This window comes from Myodes glareolus, chromosome 21, assembly GCF_982192425.1.
Source record: "Myodes glareolus chromosome 21, mMyoGla1.1, whole genome shotgun sequence".
Taxonomy (NCBI): domain Eukaryota; kingdom Metazoa; phylum Chordata; class Mammalia; order Rodentia; family Cricetidae; genus Myodes; species Myodes glareolus.
The window spans coordinates 31,046,115-31,069,982 of NC_142046.1; the positions used below are offsets into that span (position 1 = coordinate 31,046,115).

At 37.5% G+C, this 23,868-nt stretch overlaps 1 long non-coding RNA gene across 3 annotated transcripts in view; it reads right to left on the reverse strand.

Annotated features, from left to right (window-relative positions):
- The window catches only part of LOC125394996 (uncharacterized), a 46,132-nt gene extending 44,357 nt beyond the window's left edge, over nucleotides 1-1,775 (reverse strand). For 2 of the 3 annotated variants that reach the window (XR_007230401.3, XR_007230402.3), the window contains exon 1: nucleotides 1,707-1,775. This is a non-coding gene — a long non-coding RNA (uncharacterized LOC125394996). Of the gene's footprint in view, nucleotides 1-1,015; nucleotides 1,092-1,706 lie in introns of all 3 variants that reach the window. The other variant, XR_007230403.3, reaches the window with a different exon arrangement.
- Between the last annotated feature and the right edge of the window lie 22,093 nt (nucleotides 1,776-23,868).

A 23,868-nucleotide genomic window follows, 5' to 3' on the forward strand; every position in this document is an offset into this window, starting at 1 on the left:
ATCCACAGAGCAACACGGTTTTCTTTTATCCTTGCCTTATGGCCATTGGTAGCAAAGTCAATAACAACAGAAAATTTTGAGAACATACTATATGTCAGTTATCTACGAAGCAATGTATGTGAAGAAACAACCACTGTTAACAGCAAATTGAAAGAGAAGCAGAAAGTATACCACCACTTGACAGATGAGGAAACTAAATGTAAAAGACAGTGAATAATGGACACATTCTACAAACAAGTGGTCATTCTCAATGGGTCAGATATCATAAGGTCATTACACGTTGGAGTTCTAGAAACAAAAATCACAAATCAAATTGACAAAGGTGGACAAATAGACAAATAGACAATAGATAAATTCTCAGGGAGCTTATATTCTAGAATAAAACACAAAAATTAATGAATAAAATATATATTTATAATGCAACAAACAATGATAAGAGCTTAAAAAGTGATAGCATACATTAAAAGGCAGCTTTAGCTGAGTGAATAATCCTATGTAGTATCCTTAGTAGATGAATCAATTAGATACCACCCAATAGGCTGAAAGAGAGAAGTTCTCTAATCAAGCAACTAAAAGGAAAGAAATTCAGGTAGTGCTAAATGGTTGATGTGAATATGTCATCTCAAAGAGAAAGGCAGGGACTAGAAGGGACAAAAGATGACCAGCTAAGGAAGGAGAGTTATGCCTTAAGATAAAAAGTTCCTGGGTACATATTGTATAGAGAATTATGGAACATATAGCTATAAAGATTATTAATGAGAGGCTTGAGAGACATCTAATAAAGAAGAGCATGTCGTGTTCACTCTGAGTGTTCAATTCAGAAGATATTCAGCAAGAAACACTGGGGAAACCACTGCAAGAGTGCAAACCAGAGACGGTGGTGGCAGGAGGAATCGAGAGGTGACTGTGTGCCATGTATGTTTTGCATCTGAGGTCATGGATTTTGACTCAGGGTTGCATAAAAAGTGTGAATCAGGGTTGCATAAAAGGTGTGACTCGGGGATAACACAGATACCTTGACAGACAGCTGTGTGCCTCTTTCTTCATTTCTGCACCACAGAGGAGCAAAATTCATGTTTACTTCTACTTTCCTAGAGGGGGAAATGTCAAACATAGCAGTCCCTCACTAGAGTTAAGCAAGCTTCTAGCTCTAGAACAACAAAAACAAAGCCCAAACAGTGGTTTTTCTAGTGATATTGTTTTAGACTAGTGGAAAGAAAGCTTCAACCTTTGACAATATAAGGAATATCAGAAAATGTCAAAACTAAACTTCCTATGTAAAGCTGGCAGCCAAAGCAATATATTCCGTTTTCATTAAATATAAATATAAAATTGGCATTAAAAGAATTCCAATCAGCAAAATGGGTGAGAGGAGAATATGGAATGGGAATTAACCAAAATTAAGGACCTATGAAAAAAGCAGAAGTAATTTTAATAATGTGCAAGTTGATTAAAAAGTAAGTTTTAAGAAAAAACGTTAAAAGGAAGTTCTCTATTTGAATGAACTAAGCTTTTCCCAGAAACTGTAGGCTATTAAATTATTAAACGAAACCCTCAGCATCAGTCCCAGTGCTATAAACAAAGGACAAGAGCAAGGATCTCAATACCTTAGTAGCACAGCCCAAGAAGGCTTCACACATTTCTGAAAGATCTTTTGTTGTCTCTTTCTGTACCAGACTTGTGCTCAAATACAGGTTGACCCTTACCTCGAGCAGTTGAATAGGCTTCTTCAGCTCACTCATCCTTCTTCGGTTGTAGCCCTGAGTCTGGCCTAGAATCATGACTTTGTGACCTCACAAAGAGTACCAAGGCCTTGGTTCATGAGAAGTTCTTCATGAAATCATGAGGAGGCAGTTGGTAAATGTGCCGCATATGCTCAAACACAACGGCTGTACTCAAAGATCCAAGCACAGAAGTTAACTGAGTTTTGCTATTGCCCTGAGAACAAACTCATTTTCGTGAAACCTGACCCTTGATTGAATTCCTTTGTCACCGATTTCAGTTTCTTCTCCGGATTACAGTTTTCATCTGGCTTCCCTTCGAAAATAGGACTCTGCTTCTTAAAATAAGCCTTTCTTTCAGACATGATCCAGAAGTGGCAACTGTGACTATTCCCTTTAACATTCAACTTTCACAGCCACAGTCTTCGTCTTTGACAAGTTAGTACTAAAAATAAATTGCACAAATACCTGCATTGATGTAGTTATATTCACATATTCTTTAATGCCATTTTATAAAAGGTAAATAAGCAGGTGGACATTAATCACTTAGTACCTGACAGTTGATTGGGAGAGCACAGAAATACAAAGTGTATAAACTTATCTTTGCCTTCAAAGAGTTCAGACAAACAGTGGGAAATACATTTAGCACAAAACCAGAGATATACTTCTTGAGTGAACAGCCCTCGTAAGATTTATTGCAAAGAGGTTATCTCAGATCTAGGTATGACAGAATGGGTAAACATTATCCTGGAATTAAAGAACAGAACATTCCACTTATGTGACACTACATTTTGCCCACAGGAAACACCTGTGACTCTCTAATGACTGTCTCTATATGCCGAAACTCAGAATTGAATGCAGAAACATCACGCTGTCCCTCACATTGCAAACTTTGTGTCAAGGAAGATGTCACCTGCTCTATACTGTGCTGTTCAGAGCTCAACGTGTGCTTTAAAAATAGTCTATCTTTTCTAGAATAAATAGCACTTTGGGTTTAAAATGTCATCATGTCATTTGTCACACTGACTTGAGTACAGCATATTATATTTCATACCCAATTGCTTATACATTGACTACGAGAAAAATACCTTTTGGAGATTCTGATTAGACCTGTTGGGAAAGACTATTTTCTTGTCTGCCCCTTCCTTCCTGTAGTCTGTTCTTTATCAGAAACTGTTCTCTGTGGTATTTTATGACTTCTTTATCTTGTTATCTGCTTAGTTTACAAATAGGATCACCCTCTGTACATTCTCCCACTCCACAATCTGTCTCAACTTTTTTCAGATATTATTGCCATATAGTTGTACAGTCTATATGGAAGTATGCCGTAGCTCTTCCCGTTTCTGTTGTGTTATTGTGTTAGAGACTCCAGCTAAATATACTTAAGGGTGCCATTTGACATAAAATCAATATGATTGCTACTCTGTGCAAAGCAAAACTTTGTGCATTTTGATCTGAAGATCTAGTGAAGGTTAAGTGGTCAAATAGCTTCTTAGAGTTCTCAACCAGTAACAAATGTTGATTTAAACTCCATCCTAAGGGATTGCACTTGTGGGGTAAGGACCAAGCTAAGCAAAGATACTAAGAAGTAGTCAGTGAACATGTTATGTCATATGGCCCCAAAGACTCTTTCTGGGAGCTCTAAATATTGGAAGAGGCATTTGTGGCTCTGAGATTATTGCCTGCTAGTCTTCTTCTGTTGGCAAGCTGATTAGTGCCCAATGTCTTCAGCCTAATCTGAGAAAAATATAAATATAAGGAGGAAAGAATTAAGCTATATTAAGACTTCTATTTTTTTCAAAATTTGTGTGTGGGGTAAGTAGAGGCTTGTCAGTGGAATCATATAAGATCACACTGTTCTTTTAATTATTGGGACACTGCGATTGTTCAAAGAGAAAAGTCCATCTCATGTAGTTTCAAATACCACTGAATACAAGCATATCTATGCACATGAAGATCATGCTGGATTTTGAATATAAAACCTATAACCACAGTATTTTAGTAGAATGGATACATAGCAATAAGAGATTCTTGGGAGACTCTGCTTTGAGCTGTAACTCACTCGGGTCACTCTCAAAAGCGGGAAAGATGGAAAAATAAGCAATCCACTAGGTGTGATCCTAAACAAACCAACATAATAAACCAAATTGAGAAAAGGACTGTAATTCACAGGCAGGAACTCAAAAAAAGACAGTACTTCAGACAGCACAAAAAAGACACTGTTTCGTTTTTGAGGGTGTAAGGTCAAGGGGATGAGAGAAACTTTATTAGTGTTTATAACTGCCTTACAGTATACATAAATAAACTGAGCTTCTCAATCAGTATGCATTTCAAAGGGGCTGGAAATGGCTTTTGTCATACTTATGTACAGGTTCAAAAGCTACACACACACACACACACACACACACACACACACACACACACACAAATCCCATCACATTAAGCAATACGCTGCAGAGAATGTGATGTACTTTTCTGGCTACCTTATTCTGTTGCCTATTGTTTAGTGTTTGGATGGAATTTATAGGTTGATTTAGCTGATAGTATTCATGAGCAAAGGAACATTTTTTAAAGCCCACATCTTCTTTTATGGATTTGCACTTTCCTAGAAGAAACATTCCCATATTCTTTAATATTTTCCTCCTGGGGAAAGAAGGGACAGCATGAGAGAAAAATGCCATTTTCTACAGAGCGTGAAATCTGGTTTCTTCAGGGATTAACCGGCCAGACTCAACAGAATTTGTAATGGGAAAATTTGCATTTTCACAATAGGAATTTCTATAGGAAATACTGGAGGGCCAGAACTTGGGTGCAGGGCGGAAAAACACAAGTAGTTGCACCCTCTGCAGTCACAGGACGTAAGCAGACAATGCCAGCACCAGCCGAAAGGACTGTATGCCTTTCTTGTTATTTATCTATTATTTATTGTTTTAGATACAACATTTCTATTGATTTGAGAATTCTCTCACATGCAATTTATTACCATATTTGCCCCCTCATTCCTCCCAGATGCACATACACCACACTATTTCCCTCTCAACCTCCCAGTTATGTTTTTTGTTTGTTTTGACTTGATTTGATTTTTTAAAAAACTAACCAGGTCTGATTTGTTCTGCTCATCTACGCATGGGTGTGGGATATTCCTGAAGTAGGATGGGCTTACCAAGGGCCACTCTTCCATTAGCAGCCATCAGCTGTCAATAACTCTTCCGCAAAGGGTCGAGGCTCATGAGGCTCTCCCTGGTCCATGTTAGAATGATGACTGACTTGATCTCAAGCAGATCTTAAAGACGCAGAGCTGCTCTGAGGTCCTGAGGGCAAAGAAACCAGAGACAGCCAGAGATGTTGTTTTGCCCAATCACTGAGTTTTCAGATTTTTTGCTCCCTCTTTCACGTTGGTTCCTGAGCCCCGAGGGAAGGAGATGGTATATAAATGTCTCACTTAATGGCTGAGCAGATAATTCTCCGCACTTTTGTCATGAATGAGAGTCTGTGTCAACTGTTATCCACCAAACAGAGATGCTTCTCTGGTCTGAAACCTGCACTAACTATAGGCATAGAGATTGGAGTAAAGATTGCAATTGGTTATCAAAATAATGGCAGCAGGTTGACACTTGTGGCTCTTGAGATCCATAGCCATTGGTAAGATTAACAGTAACAGGTATGTGAGTCTTCTTTTCGAAAATCTCTTACTTACAATCAGAAAGCAATTGATTATCCCTATAATATTTGTGCCATGACTGCATCTATGGACCAATCTGGCCGGGTTAGTTGTTACTGTGTAACTCACAGAGTTGACAACTGGATAAGATTATCCATTTCTTTTCTCCCTCAACATCTAAGGGAAGACGTCCAGGTCCATGAAAACAAGCTGACAAGGATGGAGCATCCTGGTCAGCATGAATTCAAGCTGTGCATGACCTTAAATAAAAGTGTGTGATGTGTCTAGCAGTCTTACCATGAAGTTCTGGTATACAAGTAAAAACGTCAGTAAGTTGTGTAGTTTTGAAAAATTCCAGCATACTCTGATCCACCTGGCATGGAAAGGAGGCATGCATATATGTGTGCATTTGTGTGGGGTCTGCTCTTTCATACAAATATGTGTGGAACCCAGTGTTAAATATTATGCTCCACCTTACTTTCTATTCGTTAACTTTGCTCTTTCACAACTTCACAGATGCCTACTGTGTCTTATGTTCACATTAGTTTTAGAGACCAGGTCTCTTGAACTTGGAGCTCACCGTTTTGCCTAGAGTGGCTGATTAGCTATCCCTAGACATCTGCAAGTCTCTACCTCCTCTGAACCAGAGCTGAGGTTACAGGCTGCATATAGATTTTTACATGGGCTTAGGTTCCATACTTTCCCACCAAGCTCTGTAACCTTTGAACCATCTTTCCAACCCCTAATATCTTCTTTAACAATGTCTTCACAATACTTTAGCTAGAAATTACATAGAAAACCTGAAAAATATCTTGTAATGACAAAACAACAAGTCGACATCTACAGCTGTCTATCTCTAAGTTTATTTATTTATTTTTTTAGGTTATAAACTGATTGGCCCATTAGGTCAGGCTACTTATTAGCTCTTATAACTTATGTTACCCCATTATCTTTATCTATGTTAGCCACATGGCTTGGTACCTTTTCCAGTTGTCAGCTTACATGTTGTTTATCTCTAAGTTTATAAAGAAATCGTATAGACAGAAGCTTCTGTGTCACGTGGTCCCACAGCCATTCAGTCCCAAAGAAACACAGAGGCTTATATTAATTATAAATTAATATATTATATAAATATATTAATTACATTAATATATTAAACTAATATATAATATGAATATAATTAGTTTGGGCTATTGTTCAGGCTTATTGCTAACTACCTCTTACAACTTAAATTAACCCATAATTCTTTTCTGTGTTTCACCATGTGGCTTGGTATACACACACACACACAGAGAGAGAGAGAGAGAGAGAGAGAGAGAGAGAGAGAGAGAGAGAGAGAAAACAGAGAGAGAGAGAGAGAGAGAGAGGAAACAGAAAGGAAAGAGGAGAGGGGGAGAGAGAGTGTGTGTAAGTGTTGTGTTTGTTTATATTGCTGTATAGAGAACCATACACTTACATATTATTTAGTTAAGAGAAAATCAGACATAGAGAAAACAGAAGACAGAAATATGTGAGTTAATTATGGAGCAAAGCATCAGGCCACCTTCCCGCAGATGTTATTGTCATCTTACACTGGACTTCCATACCTGTTAGAGACTGTATAATTTAACTTATGATTTGTTTAACAAGAGACTTTGATATTATGCTTTTACAAAACATTTACATTCCTTAGTAGGTTTCAAGATTTATTGTCGTTTTGATTCTTCTACCTCAAACTAAAACCTTAAAAAGTAAAGATAGCTTTATCTTCAAGCTAAAGGAGATGTATACTTATACTCACAGCCAAGACAGTGTTTGACACTAATATGGTCAGAATAAAAACAGAAACAATTAAGGAAGTGGTGGGAGATTCAGGTTACCAGACACAAGGGGCTTGGTCTGTAGACCCCTTGCAAAAATTTTCATGAATAGAAAAGAAAAAGGTGGGAAAGATTGTTGCTATGGTTTCTATTAATGTGAAAACAGACAGTACAAGAGAGAAATGGAGATTTGAGAAATCATATGGGTCTCTCAAAGGTATTATACAATGAGATGAGTTAAGACATAAAGTCAGTTAATGGAGAACAGCAAACATTAGGAATTATGTGGGGTTAGCCTATTTTCATTGGACTGAAAGGATGCCCACAGGGTGAAGGGAACAGCTGAAGTGTAAAGTTTGGATCTAAATGAGGTTAGTAGGCTCAGGGACTAGGTAGGAAGTATAAATAGGGGAGTGGGAGAAGATTCCACAGATACTAGAAGAGCTTTTGTTACATGCATTTATGATGATATGAATGTCTGATGAGTTTAATATTTCTAAAGCAAAATTGAGGGGGGATGAAGGAAACCACAGAAGATTCTGTAAAAGAAAGAAATATATCATGAAAGGCCTTGAATACAAGCAAAGGCATTTATATTTATCCAATATGGATGATTGATAGAGAGACACTTAAGAGCTCTAATCAGGGAAATGACGTGATCATATCAGATTTATTTCTGAAAATGAGAAGATTGATTTTTGAATATCTTAACTGGAAGATATGGAAAGACCAGAGGCCTATGACTATTTCTAAAGTTAAATGACTATTAAAGGTTAATGCATAAATAAAAAATTAATTCACCAAGTTTAGTTTCTTATCAATAAATGATAATTTAATGTCTTTTTCTAAGTGCCTCTCCTATACCAAGGCTCTACAGTAAGAGATCCTGGGAGCCATGGTGGCAATAATTTTGTTCCAATCTAATGAAAAGGTTTAATATAATAGGATCTGAATGACACATAGCAGTGTGAACCAAATACCAAGCAAAGTGCTTAATCACTCTGCACAATTTATATAAAGTCATCCACAAATCGTGTATTTTACTCTGGGCACAGCAAGTACATAATGAGCCATGTGGGCTTCCATGGGGAGGTACTGTGTCAGCTGCAAGGCTTCCGTACCACCTCTCTGTCCTAGTAAAGTTCTATTCCCATCTCCTGGAGGGGGTTACATGCTATTTATTTTCTTATTGCCTAGCAGATAACATTGTACTTTCTTCCAAATGTCTGTTCTTTCAATCCACACAAAAGCTTTAATGGCCTGTTTTACCCATACATTCATTTTGCTTGGGGTCCCCATATAGCGCCCACATTTGGTCTGTCCTCATGAAGCTGGATGGCAGTGTTATACTCTTAGTTACTACAGGGCACCTTCTCTCATATATGAGAAAACAATATTCTGGGGGAAATTTGAGAAACTTGGAAAACTCAAAAAAGGCAGTATTTTCCCTTCTTTATAACTTGTTTCTATTCAGACACTGCTACAGATTTGCATGGATAAAAATGATTCAACTTGTTTGTTTAAAGGTTTAAAAAATGAGTGAGGCAGTCTTTCAGCTGAGTCTTCCATTTACTGCACAGTAAGTGAAGACTGACTGAACCGAACACTGCTCACTTACCCTCTTCCCCTTGTGTTCCAACAAACATGGCTCCTGCTTCAAAACCAAGCCATTATTGACAAAAGAACACTGCTAACTCTCGAATCCAGAAGGCAATAACCAGGCGTGGTGGTGCACACCTGTCATAAGGATGAGACAGCAAAAGCTCCTGTTGTGTGTTGGAGGTTAGGGAAAGGCTATTAGGTGAGAAAAGATGAAAGTTCACAGTCATTCTTACAGATCCCATTAGCAGTAAGGTGAGAAAAAGTGCTGAGGCTTGGCATCCTTATACGTTTCTTTCCTCTACAACCTTTTAGATGCAAAGAAAAAAAAGGGGGGGCTATCAAAGACCCATTAACAGGCCCCAGGAATACTGGTTATCACTAACACTAATTACTTTGTCACAATTTGAAATCACAGAAATGGCAAAAATATGTTTAATTACTTTATTAGTTATTTCAGAAGATTTATTCCAGAATAGAGATGCCAAACCCAGTAGACAGGAAGCATCCACACTTAGCCAGATCTGCAAACCATGATAACACCAAAGGTAATGTTTCCAAATCATCCTCCTTTATAGCCATGTTTAGGAGGGAGACATGGAAAAGAGTCAGCGTTGCTATTGCCTACCAGGCTAACAGTCATGACTTCAGTGGCTTTAAGCACACTGAAGACAAGGAGAGTGGAGACTGCTGTAGCTCAAGTAACTCTCTGGTGACATGCTAAAGAGCCCTGGGTACTAGTTTTTGCCTCCCCTAAAATAAACTAATTTACAAAGATAGCGTATCTCACAGTATCTTTATTATCGGGGTTCTGAACTTGGGCAGCACTCTCCTTGGGAGAAGAACAGATCTACTTTGTTCAAAAGTCAAACTGCTCAGTTGTGTGTGTGTGTGTGTGTGTGTGCGCGCGCATGCTCAACTGTGTAGAAAAAGACACAAAGGGGAAAGAGAGAATAGCAAGAGAAGGAGGAAGGAAAGGGAGAAAAGAAGGAAAGGGGGAAGGAGGAGAGGAAAAGCAGATGTATTCGTTATAAATTGAGAGCTGTGTTTTCTGGAAAGGATCTTGACTTCCTAGTATTTTTATCACAAAGTTTTCATTTACATTTTAAAGTTCAAGGTTATCAGGAGAGAGGGAGGTTAAGAGAGAGACAAAGAGCCAGCTGTGTGCGTGATGATAGGATATGTTGATGGCAATAAAGAGGGAAGAAGGTTGTTTTGTATATGTGAATGTATTGCTTTATATTTATCAAAATCATATAGATGGGTCTACATGAGCTATGGTCTCTCAACTTTTTATCCAAATACTCAAGAAAAATACGTAAAGACAATGCGACAATCCAACGTCCTCAATATCTATAATTAAATTTCACCTAAAACTTTTATAAAATTTTAACCTTGACTTCCTTGTCATGTCTCCTCATGATTCCCTGGAAGTGGAATTAAGGATCTTATGAATCATTATATAGGAGGTGAGAATCAAACCCTGGTCTTCGATGATTTTTTTCTTCAGAGAATATTTTTGTATCATAAAAACAATTAATGTTTCTTTTTAAAAGTTTTGCCTAAAGATCACATCATGCATAAAAGACTTTACCTATCTTTACAGATATTTCAGAATATTAGAAAAAGATATAATCTGTAGCACCCTAATTTCCTTTATCTTTTATCTAAGTTTCTTAGTATTATCTCTAGATTATAAGAAAAAAGGAAATGGAAGGAAGAGGAGAAGGGGGTGAATAAGGAAAAGATAAGGAGGATGAAGAAGAGGAAAAAGAAGATGCGAAAGAGAGGACAAAAATAAAAGCTCTCATCCTTGGTCTCCTTAGGAAAAAATCATAAATAGAAAAATTAGTCCAGAAAAAAATGCATGCTTTCCAAGGCTTCATTTTAGGCCAAAGAAAGAGGAAGACAGAGATTCTTGAATGCATTTTTCGTTACCAGGTCATGTCCACTTCATGTGTAAGATGAACTAAGATATTGAACTAAGATATTGGGTTACATAGACCATACTGCATTTATAAAATTCTAGGATTACAATAGAAAGTATTTAGTCAAATTTAAGGAGCTCCTTGTTTTGGACATCGGGATAGCAAAGATTCTAAAGAAAGCTGTCTTCCAGATGTGCATATTCTTTAAGAAAGGACAAGCCACAGATGGAATTTTTTTCAAAACTATGTTATCTGTATATCTTACATAATTGATCGCAGTCTCTTAAAACTCAACAGAATAGGGACAAATGAGAGCTTATTAGGTGAGAGGGTACAATGGTCTTCTGGAGGACCTGAATTAGCATCACAGTGCACACATTGGGCAGCTAGCAACACCTCTAGCCTCCATGGACACCTTCTCTCCCGTGCAATAACCCCACACTGGCACATGAATATATGGACACAATTGAAAACAAATCTTTAAAAACTCAAAAATAAGAAAATTGAGTATTCCAAATTACAAAATGGACAGATGGCCTGAACCTACAGCTTTCAAAAGGTGATAGAAAATAACAGAGGGTAGACAAGGGGTTCATCAGCAAATGTTAGTATAACAGAGGAGTCAAGTCCAGTGCATAGGATGCTGCTGGGTCTGGAAGAAGGAGGGCTGCTCCTTCACCTCCATGGAAAATAAAATCTATTAAGATTTCTTTAAAAAAACTTTTGCAGATTCACACTAAACCAAACATAATCTTGCTACATGATCCAGCAAAATTTTGGTGAATGAAGTTATACTGTTTGGTAGAAAATGGATATAACTGGAGACCACCATGCAAATGGAATAAATCAGATTAAAAAATATGTCACTTGTGTTCCCTTGTATCTAAAAGTCTTAGATACACAAAATCATACACAGATGACATATCTATGACACAAAAGTATAAGTGAGACTAGGGAAATGAACAGGGATGGAGAGAGGGGATAAGGTAATGACAGAGGCAAATATTCTCCAGGTACATTACATACTTGTGTAGAAATGTCTTTATGAAATCTATGATTGTGTGCACTGAATACAGACCAACAAAAAATGTAACTAGTAATACTTACAGTTACACAAAATAAGTCACAAAAGTTTTTCACAATGTTATTCATTGCTGTGCCTACTTAAAAGCAACCAAGGCATTCTTTAGTAAGTGAGTGGATAATCACTCAATATACACTCAGGAAACAGAATGCTAGCCAACACTCACGAGAAATAAGCTATCAGATCATGAGAGGTAGTGAGTCTTGAATGTGCATTCTCAAGTGAGAGAATTCCACCTTTAAAATTTTCACATCTTAATAAATCTGGGCATTCTGAAAGTTGGAAAATTACAGAGACAATGAACAGGTACAGGCTGCCATGGGCTGGAGGAAAGGAGGGTGAATCAGCTGTCATCAGACCATTCTAGAGGCTGGAGAACTATTTTCATGGCATAATGTTACAGTGACAGACACTTGTCAAAATTTCATTTACCCAAAACCTATGGAATGAACAACACCAAGAATGAGTCCTACCATAAACTGCAGATGCCCGGAGGTGACAATGTGCACCTGTAGGATCATCATGCATAATTTGTGTACCTCTTTGGTGTGAAATTCTGTAGGGGAGAGAGATTGTGTGAGCATGGTCAAAGAGGACATATGGGAAATTTGTACTGTGCCTAGTTTTGCTGTGGATGTAAAATTCCTCTCACATATTGATCATAAAAGTTGTTAAAAACAAAAGGGACTCAAAGTTGAGTGGGTACAAGGGGTGGATCTTGGAAGAATTCAAGAGTTAAAAATCAAAGTATATGAAACTCGAAACTCTCTAGGGACTGAAAAAGCTAACAATGTTTTTAAGACATGTTTATTTCCTGTTTCTCAAATGTGAACATGTTCAAGACAGCTAAACATATCCTTCTATCTACACTTACTTTAACAACAGTTTTGTTTCCTGGTATGTTTGTGTGCATGCGTGTGTGTGAGTGTGTGTTTGTGTGTGTGTGTGTGTGGTATTGCTGTATGCATGTCATACATGTATGTATGAGTGTATGAGACTGTGTTTGCGTGCAGAAGCAAGACAAAGATGTAATACCCTCCTCCATCTCTCTCTGCCTTAATCCCTTGAAACAAAATCTCTCACTAAACTTTCAATTTAAGGTTTTGCTTATTCGTTTGATTATTTTTGTCCAGTGAACTGGCCAGCAAGCCCTAGCAAACCTCCTTTCTGCCCACAGCCCCACTTCCATTGTGCACTGTTTTATCAAATGTGCATGTGACTATACACAGCTCTTACACAGGTGCTGGGGATCTGGATTCAAGCTCTCTTGCTTGCTCACCAAGTGCTCTTACCACTTTTTCTTACCACAGAGTCATCTCTCTGGCCCCATATTTCTTGTTTTGTAATACTAAGAGCAAAGGTTCGTGAAAAGGCCCCTTTTCTCCAGGCTTACCCATGCAGTAACTAAAACCATATATGGCCACAGCGTCTTCGAGCTTTGGGGGATTATTGAGCCTGAGATCCATCAGCCTTGACAGTTTCTGTAGGTCAGAAGTACTAGCAAGAGTGAAATCATCATATCTGGTGATTCAGACCACCCTTTTAGTCTTTGGCTTTGATTTTAATCCCACGTAATGTTTTCTAGCTCATGGGAGAGGATATGAAGAAATGCCGTCACTGCCAGAGAAAAACTAAAATGGACAGAGAAGTGATTGACACTAAGTGTTCAGGGGCAAAAAGTGCCCCCGTATGTACCTTATAGTGGAATACTCCTTTTAAACATGTGTTCTTCCCAAAAGACCTTAATCCACAGTCTACTTGCTTTAAGTTTTTTAAAGATAGTTCAGTCATGATGCAGACATTTTGCAAACAATATGAATAAACAGGAGGAGAGAGATTCAGAAGGCATCATCACTTTGTTGAAAGTAGTAATCAAATACTTTGATCATCGAAAGTAAAGCTATGTCTCAGATACTGGAAATTTAGTAACTAAAAAGAGCTTACCATTTCATTACCACTTTACTGCTATGTTGGAACTGACATTATGAAGTCAGAATAGCCAGTCAACCATGCTTATTGAGCACCATGCCTAGCTAACATGACAATCAAAAATGTGGGGTGACTGCACATGAATCTGCTGTTCATAAAACCCAAGAGGGCCCTGAAAAAGTCTATGGCACAATGACAAAGACCCCCAATAATGTGGGAAACTTGATGCCCTCTCCAAGAGGATCAGTCAGTGTTGAAAAAAAAAATAGGTAATTAATGGTATAACATGAAAGGAGCACAGAAAATAAAAGCATGTTCTAAAAGTCATATGAATAATATGTACAGTAAATGCCCTTATTTAGGGCTAGAGAGCACACTTTGTGGTTAAGAGTACTGACATCTCTACTAGAGGGCCTAGGTTCACTCCCAGCACCAATTATGGAGCTCACGACTACCATTAAACTTCAGTTCCACAAAATCCAGTGATCTCCATTGTTTCTACAACCATTAGATATGAGCACGTGCTCAGACATATATATAGGCAAAACATTTGTATATATATTAAAAATAAATAAATAAATGCTGTCATTCAGTTCTGGCTATCATAGCTGAGTTACAATAGTTGCTGTTGTTCTGCCTCTCTGTATTCTTCAAGTTTCCTAAATCAAGCATGCATTCTGTAGCAACATTATATTTTATATACAAAATTAAAAAAGAATAATTCTCATTCTTATGTACCTAATACAAATAAATATATATGTAATAAAAAATTATGCTGTATTTTATATATTACATATTTAATATGTAATATAAGTGTGTATAAATAAATATTTATTGTTTTATAATGTATTGTAAATTTGCTATATAAATATATATTACAAATATGTAAGTATGTATAGAGAAATTTGATAAGTTCAAATATACTAGTAAAATAACAAAGGAAGAGCATCAATAAAATATGGAGATACGAAAATTATATTTTCATTCCTACAAGACTGACAATTTCATACTACACAGGTTTGATTAAATCCTAACTGTAAAATGAAGGCTTAAATGCAGTCTGAGCCAGGAGGGGGCAGCAAGGAGCTATTCATGAAAAAAAAAATAACTAAACAAAACAAATTTACTCCTGAGGCCTTTGGACTTGAAAGTCAGAGTAGATAGCAACCAGCAGTGGAGGTAAATATCTATAATCCAGAACACATGGAGCAAAGATGGGGTCATAAAACGTCTAAAATAGGGGAGACTCTACTCAGGAACAGAACATCAAGCATGACCGAACAAGTCAAATTAAATCCTATGGCAAGCTTATGTACCAAGAAAGATGAAAACACATAAACAGAGATACCGAAAAGTAATAATAAAGGTTGATCTATGATAGTATTTAACAAAGGGAACCTAATGATTTCCCTAATTTCCTAGTGGTTCAAATGTTAGGAGGGAAGGTAACCAATCTCAAATGCTGATAAGCAGAGCATTTCACGTTTCATGAAACCTTCTTTTACATGCATACACAAAACTCTCGTCCTTATTCCAATGTTCCTTACTGTATATGACAGAAATCTTGTGATTCCACAGCACAAACATGGATGCTCACATATAGTTCATGGCACATACATGCTGCATGCAGACACAGTCCAGAATTCATCCAATGGCTTAGAAGTATATATTATTTTTTAATACTTCTTTCATATACTATATTTAATAGTTTCCAGATCCACCCTTACTTTCCCACTCCCCCATTTTAGTATCTTCTCTTTCTGTCATAATTTAATGCCCTGTCAGTTCTAATTTGTGTTCTCCATATGCTTATGGGTGTGGAGTTGGACAACTGGAGCATGGTCCACCTACCAGAGGCCTCACCCTTAAAGAAAATTGACGCTCCCTCCCTCAGAAAACATAAACTATCCATAACTCTTCCGATGGCATAGAGGGTCATGAACTCGTTTCCTATTCTGGGCTAGCACAATGATTTGTCTTGGTTTTGTGCAGGTCTTGTGTTGTGAGTTGATAGATATGGAAGTCTGGTCACACAGAGAGGACATTGCTTTCAAACACTTTCATGCAGTTCTCCGCAATACTTGGGTCTTACAGTCCTTCTGCTCTCTCTACTTTGGAGGTCCATGAGCTTGGGAGAGGAGTGTGACAAAAAATGTCCTATATGTGGCTAAGCACTCCACAAGGAATTATTCTCGGAATTTTGACTAGCTGTGAGTTTCTGTGTTAAGCAGTACCCTATCCACTGTACAAAATAAAATATCTCTGATGAGGTCTGAGAACGGCACAAATCTGTGGGCACAGAGATGAATTTAGAGGTCAGTTTGATACTATGACCATTTACCAAAGTTACAGTAACTATTTCACCCCGGTGTCTTTAAGTTCTATAGCCATAGGTTTTTGGGGATGTTTACAATACCAGGCATGTGTTTGAACCTGTGGGGAAGCCCTTAGATATAATCAGAAAACAGTTGGTTACACCCATAACATTTGTGACACCATTGCATCCATAGGTATACCTTGGCAATGTTAGGATACAACCCTTGGAGTTGCTGGTACCAGAGACCCCAAGAAAATACAAGCTTTTGTTATAGTTCTTTGTTTCTGAACTTGATAGTAAGACCCTATTGTTAGACACAACACATAGGCTGGCCACTAAACTTATTTCACAAATAAAACCTTCACAGTAATCAAATAAGCATCAGATTGTGAACATGGATAGAAACAAATCATTTTAATACCTAAATTTTGTTTTGGACATAAGCAAAACAGGCTCATATTTATGTATTTTGAAAATATATATTTTACTATGCCTCTTTAGAAAGTTTTTGGCTCCTTTTCCCTTTCTATTTCTGTTCACATTGAAAGACAATGGTTCCTGTGGTGGAGGTGGAAGGATAATAGAGGGTGAATGTAAGTTAAAGTCTATCCAGTTGCAATGCCTAAGCTTTCATTACATAACTTCTTTGAGTATATTACTCTTCCTTACGCACAATCTAAGTACAAGAAACTTTGCAAGATGATTCATATAATTAACTTTGATTGTAGGCACTAAAAAGTGTTAGGCGCAATTGTTTATCTCTTATGGCATATTCTAACAAGCCAAGGAAAAGTCATAGTATTTCCATACAGCACATTAAAAGACTGTCCTACCTCCCGCCTATCTTTCTAGCTGACCAAAACCACGTTTTAAATACTTACAACTGCACCTCAGATTGTTGGTGAATTCTATCCCACAAACTGACTTGTCCTACAACGATTCCTAATGTCCTCTGTAAATAATTCTTAGATATATTTATTATGCAAAACGCCTCACCAGACACAAGAAAAGAGTAAACTTTCAAGTGACTTATGGCTAAATGCCGTGGCGACTATTGAATATTTAGCCTTTCTCCCAAGGAGTCATAAAATTGAATTCACCTGAAGTGGGTTAATGAGCCTGTTTATGGCATGATGCACAAATGTCTCTGAAACAAATGGGCAGATGTTTCTGCCAACAGAAAAAGAAAAACGCCACCACAGGGCCCAGCACTAGCTAACAATCACCCACAGAGTACTCTGCAGTTTCATTTGCTTCTCTTTGAAAAGTTTACCATTGAGATCCTTCAACCCTAAGTTTGCATGGTTTTCTAAAAAAGAATATTAAACTTATTTATAGAGAAAAATGAATTGAGAATAATGGTAGTATAGCACTTTGCAAATGAAAGGTACGAGCAACTACTTGCAGTTGCTTCCCCTGTCAAGTACAAAACTGCAGCTTTTAAAGCCCAAATGGAGACTCTGCTGGGGGAAAAGGCCCCTGGGTCAATTTAATATTGCCAAGGAAATTACGACGGTAATAGGAGTGCTAAAGGGACAATTTGAGCTTACTCAAATTTGTGTCCTGAGATGGCAACAAATACATTTATCATCTTGACAGGTAAGTCTGCCTCAGGTGCTCTGCCCAGAAATAGGCTGCTTTGAGTGAATGTTCTCATGTAATGACTCCTCTTCGTGGATCTGCAGCATCGCTTTGAATTCCAAAGACATTTGTTTTATAAAAAATAGAAAAGAGGCCCCTGATTCTGGGTCTCTGTTTTCCCTGGTGTCCTAGGTGGTTTTCCTCCATGAAGTAGCATGATCAAAGTGTTCAGTAAATCATCACAGCCAGGTAACAAGCACTGGTTGGGAACCTGATCTTAAATTCATGATAGAGGTGGATCAAACACTTCAATAATTCTTTAGTGGCTTTGCTAAGGAACAATCCTCATCCTACCCCCAAACCCAGCTGTATTAAGACTGATCTGGAGGACACTGTTCTATCAACACCATTAGGACAACAGGGACAATGTAACTGGACACAAGAGTAAAACCATTTATATTTGTGAATTGAAGCATATGCTTTCCTAATCACCACAGCTGTCATAAAGCTTTTAGAGTTTGTGGTTCAGGAACTTGAGCAGAGGGTAATCAAAGGTCCAATTCACAGTGGCTGACACCGTGTTTCGTTTTTTAACTACTGAGAAGCATCCAGCCAGTGGCCTGAAGCCTCTCACATAGGTTAGAAACAGAAAGTCTGAAAGAACTAACTGAATGAGACAGTGCTCGCCATCCAGAGTTTCAACTGAACCCAAGAACGTTTACATTTGAAATGAAGGGCCCATGGTCAATTGACATTTAACTATGCAATAGTGAGGTTGTGAAGCTTTTTTTCTTTTATTGAAAATATCTTTTTCATCCCTATATTCTGACTATGATTTCCCCATCCCCAGCTCCTCTACTTCCTCCCCACTCCTTTTCCATCCTGTTTCCCACCATTTCTATCTCTAGTTAGAAAACAAAGAGAATCGAATTAGAACTATAACATAAAAACAAATAAGTCAGATAGGAAAAAAACAAGCAACTAGGAGAAAAACATAGAGGAAAAGCAGAAGAAACACATACAGATGCAGGCACACATACTGACTTAACTAGGTTTCCTTATGTTCTGTGCTGGGGAGGCCATCTCAGTTTTGCTGGCTTTTCCAAAACATTCTTTCTTTTTAAAGAGACTGTGTTTGATGACAGTATAATCATTGTTATATGAAGCTAGGTATGGGGTTCTCTTGTATTTAAATCATTTCATTTTATCTGAAATAAACAATAACCTTGATGTAAGAGCATCAGAATTGATGTAGAAAACAGGTGGCGAGAACAAGCAAAGAGGTAGATTCCAGGAGAATTTCAGGCACCAACACCTTGATAACATCATCTGATAGTAACCACATTTGTGCCAAAATAAATGTTTGAGGTCATTTCCTCTCAGACATGCCAAATATCTTACATAGCTACCCTGTGTGTCATATTAGCTACTCGGACTGTGATCTCAAAAGCATTATGATGGCAAAAGCTGAGACGAGGCATAGTAGAGCAAAAGATGGGGTTCTTCACTTGGTAAAACCTATTTAGGGACAGCTTGTTTATGAATCTGATCTGGCAGAAGTCACTACTCTAGTGTTGTATCAATCTAAACATGAATCTCGGAAATGAGGTCTACCATAAAAAATTGATTTTTCCAGCATTTATTAAGCTCATTTAAAATATTGTCTCAGATCTCCAATCTCTCTCTCTCTCTCTCTCTCTCTCTCTCTCTCTCTCTCTCTCTCTCTCTCACACACACACACACACACACACACACAAACATACACATTAAAAACCAATGTTATTGGTTATTCTCCAAAACTTGACAGGAGACCCTATTTTTAAGCAACATTGCATACCCATAACCATCATAGTGATAGACAGTACTATACATGCTACCAGAGAAGAAAAGTACTCACCAATCTCATCCAGCTACTGACCATCTGCCTGAAAGATATTGTTGTAATAGTGGCATATTTCTTTTTGAGACAGGGTTTCTGTCGCTTTGGAGTCCTGGAACTCACTGTGTAGACCAGGCTGGCCTCGAACTCTCAGAGATCTGCCTGCCTCTGCCTTTCAAGTGCTGGGACTAAAGGCATGCGCCGCCATTGCCCAGCAAGAAAGTAACAATTTTTGTTATATTTAAGGTCTGCTCTGTTAATGAGTTCAAGAGGCTGAACCTAGATAGTGATTGGCCCTAAGTAAAAGTTTACCAATATTTTTCTGCTAAATGAACAAAGCAATAAATGACTCCAAATGGCATGTTGCTGCAGTATATATCATAGCATGGCTGAATTCCCATCAGAGCTTCTTCCTGCAGCATATGGTTATTAACACGGAGACTCATACATAGCTGAGCAATATGCAGAGATTCAGAAGACTTTGAGTGCTCAGTTCTAAATTGGTTGTCTTTATCACACCCCTCACTCAAGGCTCAAGGATCTGTGTGGAAGAAGGGGTAGAACAATTGTTATAGCCAGGGGTGGCAAACAACTTTTAGGAAACAATCTTTTCCTGAGACAATAGAGGAAATTCCCATGTAAACTTCCAAAACTCTGTGACAACACACAAAAGCTCAAGCCAGACAAAATTTCTGCATGGAGGAGCGGAAGTGACAACAAAGTTCCACTCCTACCCAGTAAGTTCTTCCCAACTGATAGCTGTGGGAAGAGAGAGAGGGAAAATCAGTTTCATTCAATGGAGTGACACCGTGTATATGAAGCCCACTCCAGGGCAGGCACTAGGGTCAGGAGAAGCTAAGCAGCACAATGGGCTCCGTGACTTTTTACTTGCTTATTTCTTCTTCTTTCTTCCTCTTCTTCCTCCTCCTCCTTTTTTTTCTTCTTCTTCTTCTGTGTGTTGTTTTTTATGTTTGGTTTTAAGAAACTAAAGTCATGTTGTATTGGATGGGTGGAGGAGATCTAGGAGGAGTAGGGAGAGGAGAATATAATCAAAGTATGTCCTTTAAAATTACCAAAGAATGAATTAAAACATTTAAAAAGTAAAAATTTTCCCTTAGTAAGACCATAAATAATGCTGCCTCAGAAACTACTACCTTTATCAAACATAGAAACATACAAAAGTAAAGTTGTGATCTGATGAAGTATATAATTAAGGAGTGGGAGGTTTAGTAGAATAATGTCAGATATGATCCTTAGAAAAATCAGAAATTGTCGTCGAGTCTTCATTGAGGAACACAAAAGCCTTACCTTCTCCTAGATTCACAGTTCACTGGCAGTTTTCCACCTGTTATAGGGTTATGATTGGGGTTAGGGTTAGGGTTACATTTAGGGTAAGCTTTAGGAGAAGTGTCCCCTTCCCTTACTTACTTAGCCATTCAATGTAGCCTCCCTATTACTAGCATTAATTGTTTCTAAAGACTTATACAACCCACCAAATATTCAGCTGCCTTCACCCATGATGGCAATAGGACCTCCAAATCTTTATGCCCAGTGGCGACTTCCAGTTAGGATTTCAATCTCAGTACCTAACTGGCACTTGGCACGACAATCTCCATGTTACCAATGCATTTCAAAAACATAAGCAAAACAGTGAACTCACATACACTATCAGAGCTGTGTGATACAAGGCCTTTCATCACTATCTGTATATATCTCAATATCTAGAACAAGGCCGTAGCACAGCAGAACCTTCTTTACGTAACTGAATAAATTAGTAATATTTTTTTTACTTTGTTCTATGAAGTTGTGGTTATTTAATAAAACCATACTTTTAGCTCACATGTGGGTTATCCAGCATATTGTGGAATGTATTAAACTGAAGCATCAGGCACATTGAATAAAATGTACCAGTAGTTTGATTTTTAAATTTGAAAGCAAAACGCTGTTAACTATGTTAACCTCTATAACATAGTTCATGTTGTGTACACTTCAAGGTGTTCATTCCAGTCAAGAAGAGGGTATAAGTCAAAACAGATCATGCCTCTACAGATGTGGACCTGACATATATACAATGAAAAACTTCTGTTATCTGTGATGAGTGCAAATAATTCAAAATAGTCTCACTTTTCACTAGATCCCCATCACTTCCAAGGCTTTGGTCTGAGTATAAGAGCCCAAGCATTTCTTTTTCCAGTAGTGAAGAATCCAGAATCATGACCAAATGGTGGAACATTACACTTTGGGCCAAAAGTGTCTGTATTGCTTCAAAGATTTCATAAACCATAGAAGTTTTACTCTATGTGAACCTTTCCCACTTGTTAGGGATACTGATGACCAAGAAAGCAGGCTCAGATGGGCAGCATAGAAAAAAGTGAGAGCAATAACCCCAGAGTTCGAGAAATCTAGCCCTTCCTGCTCCCAGTGACAGAAACAGAAAATGAAGTTGTGCACCCTACTCCAAAACAAATGCTTACATTTCCTGCAGAAAAGGAAATCAGAAGGAAAGTTGAATGTTGAGGAAAGAGGTGTTATGCTTGAAATTTACTGTCAGTGTTCTTATGGTAAAAGCCTGTAGAAATTGTTATCAGCTAATGGCATATGCCTCATCTCCTATTAAATGGGCAACGGCAAGTCTAGTTAGTGTTTCTTCAACTGTGTTTAGACAGAAGAAGACTGGTCTAATTACAAAGGTTGAAAGGCATTATTAAACACTTTTCAAAAACAAACAAACAAACAAAAACCAAGAAGTTGAGAGATCTCAAGTAAGATCCATGAAGTCAGGGCTGTGTTCTCAGCTCGGACTATAACTCACTAAGATACGTGGACATTTTTAATTCTCAGACCCTTAGTTCTCAGTGTAATAATTACAGATAAACTAAAATGTTTTAAAAGTACCTTTCAAGTTTATGACAGAAAATGATCTCTTTAAATTCAGGGACCCTAAACCATACTGCCAAGACACAAAATATCCCATGTGTACCCTTGTGTTTGTGTAACACTGACTAAGATGTCTTCTACATATGTTTGCTTCACTTTGAAATATCATACTGAAGAACCTGCATTATCTGTTAATATGTTTTATATAGAAATATGTAGTAACAAACACAAATTGTCCTGAGCTAGATATAATATTCATTATCATCACAACTATTAACTTTTTATATATAATATATATATTGTAACTCTGGATATGGTGGTCCGTATATAAAATCTCAGCACCCAGGAGATGGTGAGGAGATAATGAATTTAATGCCAGACTGGGTTATATAGTGATACATTACCTTAGGAAAGGAGAGGGGGAGGTCACTACATCTTAGAATTGTTCCTACCGTAGATCAAGTCAAAAGTAAGTCTTAATGTCTTACTATGAAGCCTGTGGACTTTATCCTTGCTTCTTTATCTCAAAGTTGTTGAAGGTTATCTACCAAATGTGTAATTTTACTTTTATGCTCTTTATAAGTTTCACAACTGTGATCACCTCTAGATTCTACAATCTAACTCATCCAGAATATTCTAGGCCTTCCCTCCTTTAAGGGTAATAATAACAGAAATAGAGCTGTTGTTAGCTTGCTTTTCCTAAGACACTGTTTTTTTTTTTCTGTTTGACTGTTTTCAGGTATGTTAACTCAATTGCTATAGGGCATTGGTTACTTATGAAATGTTGATGTGTGTGTTTTAACATGGATAATAATAAAACTTACCAGCACATATCTCAATACCCAGATTATATAGCCTTTCAGTCTAACAGATTCAGTACATGGAAAAAATATGTTACTGGAATAATTGCATGTTCTACAGTAGCCAGCCTGCTACAGAACTGCCAGGAGGTGGTATGATCCTTACTGAAATTACATGCTCCTCAGTTGTGCTGATTTATTTGTTCAAAATTTCTAACCTTTTGTGGCCCTTAAAATTCTATGTGTCAAATTTTGAAAATCAAATTTGAAAACGAAAATGCTTAGTTCGTGTTTGTATTTCCATATGATTTACAGTGAAAAGTGCAAGATGGTTATTCTGTACGTTTTATTCTTTGCATAAAATGGGATCATTTAGAACCAATATAGTGTGTTTGCTTTTGTAAAACAAAGAAGTTATTCCTAACCAGCTCCTATGAAGACATCAAAAATTTAATGTTTTTTTCATTGAGCCAAGAACCACAGGAAATGCAACCTAAAACCAAAAGACAAGGAGAAATGGTGTGTGTGTGTGTGTGTGTGTGTGTGTGTGTGTGTTTGTGTAAAGAACTGCACTTGAATTTAACTGGTGAGAAAAAATTAAAGGTGTTCATACTGTACCATTTGAAAGTTATTTCAATCCTACTGAAACAACAAATATGTTCTAGGAGACATGTAAGAACCTGTCAAATTCTG